Below are 8,279 nucleotides of genomic sequence, written 5' to 3'. Positions count from 1 at the left end.
GGACCCACTGGAGCAGAGCCAAATTAAATCTGTCTTGATTGCATTATTTAGCTGGAGAGGACAAACTTGGCACAGGACAGATGCCAAACCGGAGCTACTCACTTGTGTGTACAGAGAATACCTGAAAGAGAAAAAAGGAGAGAAATTGTTAATTCTCAGCATTTTACAACAGAGCAGAATGTTTGTCCCCCACATTTGGCAGACGTGTGTTAGGGTTGGGCAATATTGGCAAAAAAATTCATCACAATTAATTGTGGCATTTAACCGATAACGATTAATTTGACGAATAAGTTCAGAAAAAAAGTCACATCAGTGATTATTTCATTTTAAAAAAAATGTGTCTGTGCAAATGAACCTGTGACTGGAATATGTCACACAGTAGTGCCTTTTTTCACTCATACTGTAGAACAGCAGCAGAAAAAACATTACAAACAAACCGGACAATTCCACATTTAAATGTATGTCTGTGCAACTCAGCCTGTGTTACGTTCTTCCAGTGCTTAGTTTGGTTGTAAGGAGCACAATGACTAAATGTAGCGCGGATTCTCGGATGAGTGGAATTCTTTCCCATATCTGCTGGAGGAGACTTCGCTGTTGTAATTATTCCCTATCTTGCTGTAGGGTCCTTAAATAAAAATCGGGAGGCAGCTTCTCCAGTCGGAGTTCATTCTTTTGATACGAGCAAACATTCTGTTACTATGGCAACTATCAATGCGTCATCATGACAGGCCACTAATCGCCGTAATCGATAAGTGGCAAATATTAATCAGTGACAGTTTTTCTGACGATTAATTGCACATGATACGATTTTGCACAAGCCTAATGTGTGTATGCATACAGGTGAACTTATGCATCCGCAGCTCTACTAAGATAAGAGCTAAGCTTGGACCTAAGGAGCAAATTGCTTCTGTGGTTCACATAAAAGATGATTTAACTAGCTTATAGAGTACTACTGATGGAAGTTTTTTCTTCTTTGATCAGCTTTATCAGCATTTTGTGAACTAATTTCTCCAGAGTTTGGTTGTGCATGTGCACATGTGGTTATTGTGTGGTTATTCAGGACTAATATAGTAAATAGAATTCTCTAGCAGGTTGAGATACTATTTATTTTATGATTTCTAGGATGCAAGTTCTACAGTTTAGCTACAGTTTCAACAATAAAAGGAAACCTGACTGTAAAAGGCAGGCAAAAGTAAAACACAATCATATCACTCACTAGGCTGCAGGCCCAACATCACAGAGGAACCCAAAACACACACACAGCCCTTAAGACAAGCTTCTTGATATGTACCTCGACTCACTCTCTTTCATCGCTGTGGTTTTTTGTTTTACACCACCTCTTCCGTTTTACCACTTTGCCTTCTACAGCATGTCAAACTGTCCTCATTCCTCTCCCTTGTAATTGTTTGGCATTCACCCTACCATTTCTCACCATCTCTCTTTTGTAGACATATTGAGTCAGACCTTATGGAGCCTTGTGGAAAGTAGAATTTAGGTCACAGTTTCCATTATTTAGGAGTAAAGGACATCCAAATGCCCAGACATGGTTGCTATTGACAACAAAGCATACAGTCACAGCAAAACATATATCAGGCTGCCGTCTCTACTGTAGGTCAGAACCTGAATGTGTCTTATGACTAAAAAAGAAGTTTTTAGGGTGGGTAACAGGCTGAAGAAATCAGGAATCCAGATGTTTTGACTGCAAACACATCTTGTGGTAGTATCTAAAGAGGTTTTAAAGAAGTATTTGTCACCATAACATAACTGATGAAATGCTGATCAAAGAGCGCTCTATTTTCAAGTTAACTTTCAAGAATATCAGTATCAACACCAGCAGGACTTATTAGGTTATGGCCATAACATTCCCACAGGGTGGAAAAAACAAGGCTGAGTTGAGTTTCAAGTAAGTGGAAAAGTTCAATGTGCTGATGGAGCCAGAGATCAGGATGTTAAAAACTGGAGGAAGAGGTGTGGCTTTCAACTTTCTTTAAAGTTCTTCATGTTGCATCTTAAACATGCTTTCAGTCATGATTCACCGACTAGTTTGATCCTTCTTAAAAAAAATAGCATACATTTTTCCCCAAGTAGTGCACCAGAGATACATATATACTCATCCACATTTGGGTGAGTATGTATGTATATCCACACATGATTTGTTAATGCATGTGGTTAATCCTCTGCTCCTGTATGACACAATATGGACATTACGACAGAGGCCGCAAATATTCAGTCTCAACTCCTAAAAGAAACCAGAGCTGCACCAACCAACATTTTGTCAGCAATACAAAACCTTTCCATGAATCCCACAAAGGTTGAGTCAAGCCCAGCTCAGTGACCTATCCCGGCCTGCTAATAGATTGCTTTTAGATCACAACTAAAGCATCCAAAGCAAAGCCAAGGAGAAAACAGGGCAACGTAAACCTCATGACAATATTGATATATCTTCACATACACACAACACATACAAAAATAAAAAGTTTCCTAACATTAGCACCATGACAGTCAATACACATCACAAACATCTGCAGCACTTTGAAGCGGCTGAGTGCTGGGATTTTGCTAGAGGGTGTTTCCTTACTTTCAGTAGTAGATAACAAAGCACTTTGACTGGAAGCTGTGCTGATTCCAGTGTTTTAATATATACTGCATGCATCTATCCTGACTAATGGAATAAAGGATGACATGCTGATGAACAGCTGTTTCCACTGGTCATCTGTCTGGTTGCAGGAAAGCATACCCACACTCTGTGACTGACAAGCTATAAGGTGGAGCTCTAACACAGGAAATGCTGTGCACAACATAAACTACTTCCTCTCAGTGTTCTCTGCCATGTAACACTCAGGGGGGTGATTCTTGCCAGAGGCCAGGAATCGTAAAGCAGCTTCAAGGTATATTGTAGAAACTCATATTCTTTCTAACATGAGAAACAGGTCAGAGCCTCAGAAACAAATAGGTGAGGTCTTTAGACATTTGGAGTCTGTTGTAAATGTGTAAAAACTGGCTGTATAACATCATCGTGGAGAAAAGGCTAACATGAAAAAATCCCTGCAACAGAAGCACCACATGAAAAAATAAATATCGGGAAACAAGAATAAACATGGCTGGGACTATAAACTGAAATGTCAATGTCCAATAGCCATGTATAAAACAGAATAAAAGCACAAGAGTCGCAGGATTAGATGCAATTAAATGTGAGAAAAAAATTCTTGAAGGTAACTGGTCAAAACCTTACTTCAAAAGATTCAGTCTGGTCTCTAATGCCCTTTAATTCCCTCCAGGCTTGACATGGAGGGAAGTTAAGTTTCATCTGGCCTCCATCTTTCCAATTTAAGTCCATTATTACTTTCTTTCTCTATGCCCTCTTCAAATATTAATGAAAATCACTAAGTTTGAATACATATTTGACCCAAAAAATGCAGGAACAGTGGATCTTAAGTTAAATTAAAAACAATTAAAAACTGATTTTAACCTTATCCCCCTAAAAGTGTGTGAAACTGTAAGGTTAGTAGGACTTCCTGTCAGCCACTGTATGATCAATGGATCCAATCAATAAGCCATTATCCTGTGCTTAACCAGAGATACAATCAAAAAGGAAACTAACAAAATAAAATGATAACAGTAAGAGGTTCTTCTTATATTTGAAGAAAATACAGTGGTCTTTATTCTTGTGTTTGCCAGCATGAAGGCAGAACAGAACCCCATAGGTGTCTTCTTTTCACCAATTACCTCCTCCTCCTCTCTGACCAGTCCAGTTTGGTTGTCAACTCCAATCATTCAAAAAATCTTGCCTGCACCAACCGGAGCAAAAACTTGTTACCATGTTTGTGACACTTTTGGTAAGAAAACACTATAAATTCACATTACTACTTAGTACACGGCCTTCAGCATAAATAAAAGACCACACACTTTCATGTGCATTCACTGTCTCTGCCCATGACGTACTTCCTTCAGCCTTTTCACTGACATGGTAACAAGAACTTTGTTTACCGAGCCTCATATCTAGCAAGCAAAAAAGGAGCTGCAGGAGGAAAAAAAAACACTGTTGAAATCCATTAAGTCACATGATTGGTCAAAGGAAGTTGAGACATTCGTTTCAAAATCTCTCCTACATGTAATTGAAGACTTGAGTTGAACACCTTCTGGGTGCTGTAGTAAGTATAAACACTGGAGAGGTTTGATGGATGCTCATCTATGTGAGGCAGTGCAGCCTGTTTGAAAGCTTCACTAAGGAGACTCAGTTACAGGAAGATTTTATGCTATGCACAAGAGAGAGACTGAAAGCAGAAACAAGGTTCACCTATTATCATATTCTAAAACACAAGAAAGGCAGGAGGAAAGAAAAGCAGAGAGCACACTATGGATCAAAAAGCCATACATGGCTGTATGGCTAAGCTCACTGGATGGACATGTTGTTGATGGCATGTCTAATGAGTCTTTGTAGTATCTTTCTATGGCCAGGCTTCTGCACTGTCAGGTAGATTTTATTACTAGCCACAATAGTGGAGCTGGTATTGTATTCTTCTTGGGAACCAATGTCTGTGTGTGAAAGTTTGCAAGACAGATTTTCACAAGGTATACAAGGCACCGAGAATATTGAGTTATGTCACATCTACAGGTGTTTAGGTGTGGTGATTATAGTGGCTACTAGAGTCATTAGGATTAATCCCAATATAGCAGCAGATATTTCCTCACAAGTAAGATGCAGTTATGACACGTTGCAAGTGTGTTCTTGGGATCAAACGCTTGAGAAGTCAGTAGATGGCTTCATCAGCCATTCAGTGAGTATTGAGATTCCATTGTCATTGTTGGAAAGAAAATAAGATTGTTTGCACTAGTTCAGAGTGTGACATATTTTAGTTTAAGTTACTAAACCCTAGACAGCTGCTTCATGTCAGTGAACTGTAACACACTGACACTGAGAATGACTCTTTTCTTGTTTTCCATTAAGAGATTAGGAGAGCCATAGTTTGTTTATATTATGTAACTTGCATTAATGCCTCCCTGTTGTGTTGTATTACACTATGTGATCATACAGTGCGTCAGCCTCATTTGTGCTATATGAACTTCATGATTTTAACCTTATTATTCAGCTCATATAAATCAGGCAGAAATGACATTAGGGACAGAATAACTGTTTTAAGTTCAGATAACGAATAGTAAGTGAACTAAAGTGCAGCTAGCTAGTATGACTCTGCCAGTATTATAGTGTTCAGTAGTTAAAGCAAATGTTTATGCAGACTTTAGTAATTTGAATTGGCCAGGTTACTGGTTATCACCTTTTTTCCAGATATTTCTAGATAATGCTGCAACCTCCTGACTATAAAGCCATAAAGACTCCTTCCGGTGATATAGATGGCAGTAAAAGAACTTAAAGTTATTATTGAGTGCCTCATTCATAAAAGCAACCTTTGCCTTTTTCTGTCCTTTCAATTAGTAGGCAACACTGTCGGCCTCTGCCACACTTGAGACATACGGCCTTGTTGACTAAAATGAGTCTATATGCTTCAAATAAGACAAGGTTAGATAAGAGAATGAAAACACATTAACTGACTCAGTATTTCGGTCTGGTTGTTTAGGTCCTTCTCCCGGTCGTGTGAACTTTCTTAGAGGACACTGTGGTAACAGTGAGCTCTGCTATGTGTCCGAGCAGGGAGACAGAATGCAGGCCTTCCACAGATCATGTGCTGTTAGCTGGCAAACCAACTAGAACTTTATTTAGCCGCTTAGGACAAGTTAAGAACACACACACACACACCCAATAAAAACAATCTGGTATACTGCAGACACACACACACAAACTTGAAAACATATGACCCCCAGAGACTAAAGACCCTTAGACTGCCACCACAAGCCCAAGAATGACCTTTGTGGTTGTGGTCCACTTTCTTAAGGTCCAGGTCACTCATTTCCACAAAGAAGGTTTGTGCATTCTGCTCTACTACCACAGAAAGTGTGTTAAAGTTGGTGAGGTCAATGGTGACAATGAAACATTTTGTTATAATCCCACCTTTAATAGAAACATCAATGTATGGTATGACTTCTGACTGTAAGCGAACTGATTTACTTACAAAAAAGAATCTTTACATTAATGTCACCTTTGTATGACAAAAGACAGGTAGAACATTACTTTGTGTTAAAGCCAAAGTTTAGCTGTGATCATCCGGACACTGAGGGGACCTGGGTTTCTTTTAATGAGTGAAGGCTGGTTTACTGTGATAGGATTAAACTTCACTAAATCTTAACATGATCTTATTAAAAGCCACCGTGGCAAACAAAGGCTGAGCATTTTCACTCTTGTGGGAACTGATCAGATTCATGCAAATCACCACCTGGCTCTTCCGGTGAAGGCATTCATTTAATATGACTTTCACTGGTAGATGTCTGACAAAATGACATGATAGAACGTTTCACTGCAGAGGACAACGGCGGACACTGAGCTTCCGTTAAAGAGTTTCAGAGCGTGTGCACCTGCCCCAAAATCAGCACATGATAATAAAACTTTACACATAAAGTGTTCACATGTTCTCAAAAAAGACTTCTTACCGCCTCAGCAGCGCGATCTCCACCGAAGATTCAAAAATGTTTCCCGTTTTCTCCTTTTTTTTTGGTAAGTGACTGATTCAGAGACTGTCCCACCGCTCAGTCAGTGCGACTCTATCAGACAACATGAGGCGAGAGGCTTCAACTCGTCGCTATCACGCCAAAAAAAAAAGTCGAAGGAGGGCAAAGGAGGTAATCTAAAGACCCTGTGCCTGTTCACAAAACGTCTGCTTTTAGCTGCCTTAGCAGGAGTGAGGGAGTCTCTTGATGGAAACAAAGCTGCCGAGTCGGGCGGAGTCAAAGTGGAAAGAATAAGGAGGTACTTCCGGTTGAAGGTATTTCAAAATAAACTGCGTGCTTTTTTTTAACGCACTATACTATATGAATAAGATTGATGTATGATATGATGACGTGTGCCTTTTAAATCTGATTTGTGTTGATGGGTTTGTGTTGTTCTCCACCACTGTCCAAAAGACCAAAGTCCTGGGGTCCTCCATGGAGAAAAGCTGTCATGCACTACATTTAAATTAAAGTTGTGCTAATTACATTTTGTTCTATATAACACAAACATGCAAGGTTTAAAACATTGTTGACCAACATTATAAACCAAAAGACAAAAAACTAAAATATTATTGGTGGCTTTAATTATGCTGAAAAAAACACAGGAAACAGCACTTGTAATCTCATGTAACTTTACAGATTAGGAAGTTTTAGGGCTATCTTTACATAGAGAGGATTTCTACTGTCCCCTGTTGTTCTTTCGGTCTCTGCACATGCAGTGACGCGTATCTTAAGCTGTCTTCAGATACACTTCATGTAATTTATTGTTTTCGATTACACATTTAGCAAATGTTTCATTTGTTGTTTTTCCAAACGTTCATTGTGGAGTGCTTGATCGGAGAAATTAAAAGAGGGTGCATCTGAATGATTTGAATATAATATTTAGTCTCATACCACAGTCTATGATGTGATCTAACTGGCTTGTGCTGAACGTCCACTATATGAAGCTGAGAACATTGCAGGGATCATTTACACTCAATATTTAGTTTTGGATGAGACAGCCTCATGTGGTCATTAGAGGAGCTGCGGGTCTTTATTTTACACTTTAAAGAATGCTGTTAATAACCAATAAATGTTATCATTAATGTTACATTTTGAGGATTTTTATTCGGTTTATATGTGTCTTTACAAAACTGTCATTTGTCAATCCATTTTATCAAATAGAAATCCTCCACTGGAACCAGTGTCAAAGATTCGCTCCTCCACGCGCTCTGTTGTATTCACTTTCGTAGCTTAGCAACGCGAGATTATACCATGTGGATGGGGGGGGTTGACGCATTAGAATAAAATCACACAATACCACAAAAAAACATTTTGCTTGAATAGTTTATACAGATAACGTATATTAAATATAATTATCTTCCTATAAACACATGGGAACCAGGGTGAGAAAATTTAGCCTGTATTAGTTATGTGAAGACTTGCAGACCCCCCTCTTCCCGTTGCTTTTACGTGTTCCATCACTTTTCCGCTAACAAACAGCGGGACCTTGAAGAGGTAAGTTTTCGACTAATTTTAACAGTAAGTTTAAGTAACATAAAGCCCAATAACCCTGAGTTTATACCGTGTGTAGTTGTAGTTAATTTTCACGCAAAATATAACTGAACTTGTTTCAGTGAACTGCTGTTTCGTTAAAAAGATTCTCTACGATAACGACATCGTTAGCAGTTGCCAGACTA

General features: G+C 39.0%; 1 protein-coding gene and 1 long non-coding RNA gene across 3 annotated transcripts in view; one reads left to right on the top strand and one right to left on the bottom strand.

The window, feature by feature from the left end:
• Positions 1-85: 85 nt before the first annotated feature.
• LOC114448076 (uncharacterized) lies at positions 86-6,831 on the bottom strand. Its single transcript, XR_003671888.1, has 2 exons — positions 6,544-6,831; positions 86-121 (listed from the first exon to the last, which is right to left on the bottom strand). It is a non-coding gene; the product is annotated as an uncharacterized LOC114448076 (long non-coding RNA).
• A 1,222-nt stretch (positions 6,832-8,053) lies between these two features.
• Positions 8,054-8,279, top strand: part of ulk4 (unc-51 like kinase 4) — a 54,784-nt gene continuing 54,558 nt past the window's right edge. For both annotated transcript variants that reach the window (XM_028425366.1, XM_028425367.1), the window contains exon 1: positions 8,054-8,097. The gene's annotated coding sequence lies outside the window, so the exon portion shown is untranslated. The remainder of the gene's footprint in view (positions 8,098-8,279) is intronic.

This window comes from Parambassis ranga, chromosome 16 (assembly GCF_900634625.1).
Source record: "Parambassis ranga chromosome 16, fParRan2.1, whole genome shotgun sequence".
NCBI lineage: Eukaryota > Metazoa > Chordata > Actinopteri > Ambassidae > Parambassis > Parambassis ranga.
Note: the sequence above shows the minus strand (reverse complement) of the source record. Positions and strands in the feature narration are given on the sequence as shown.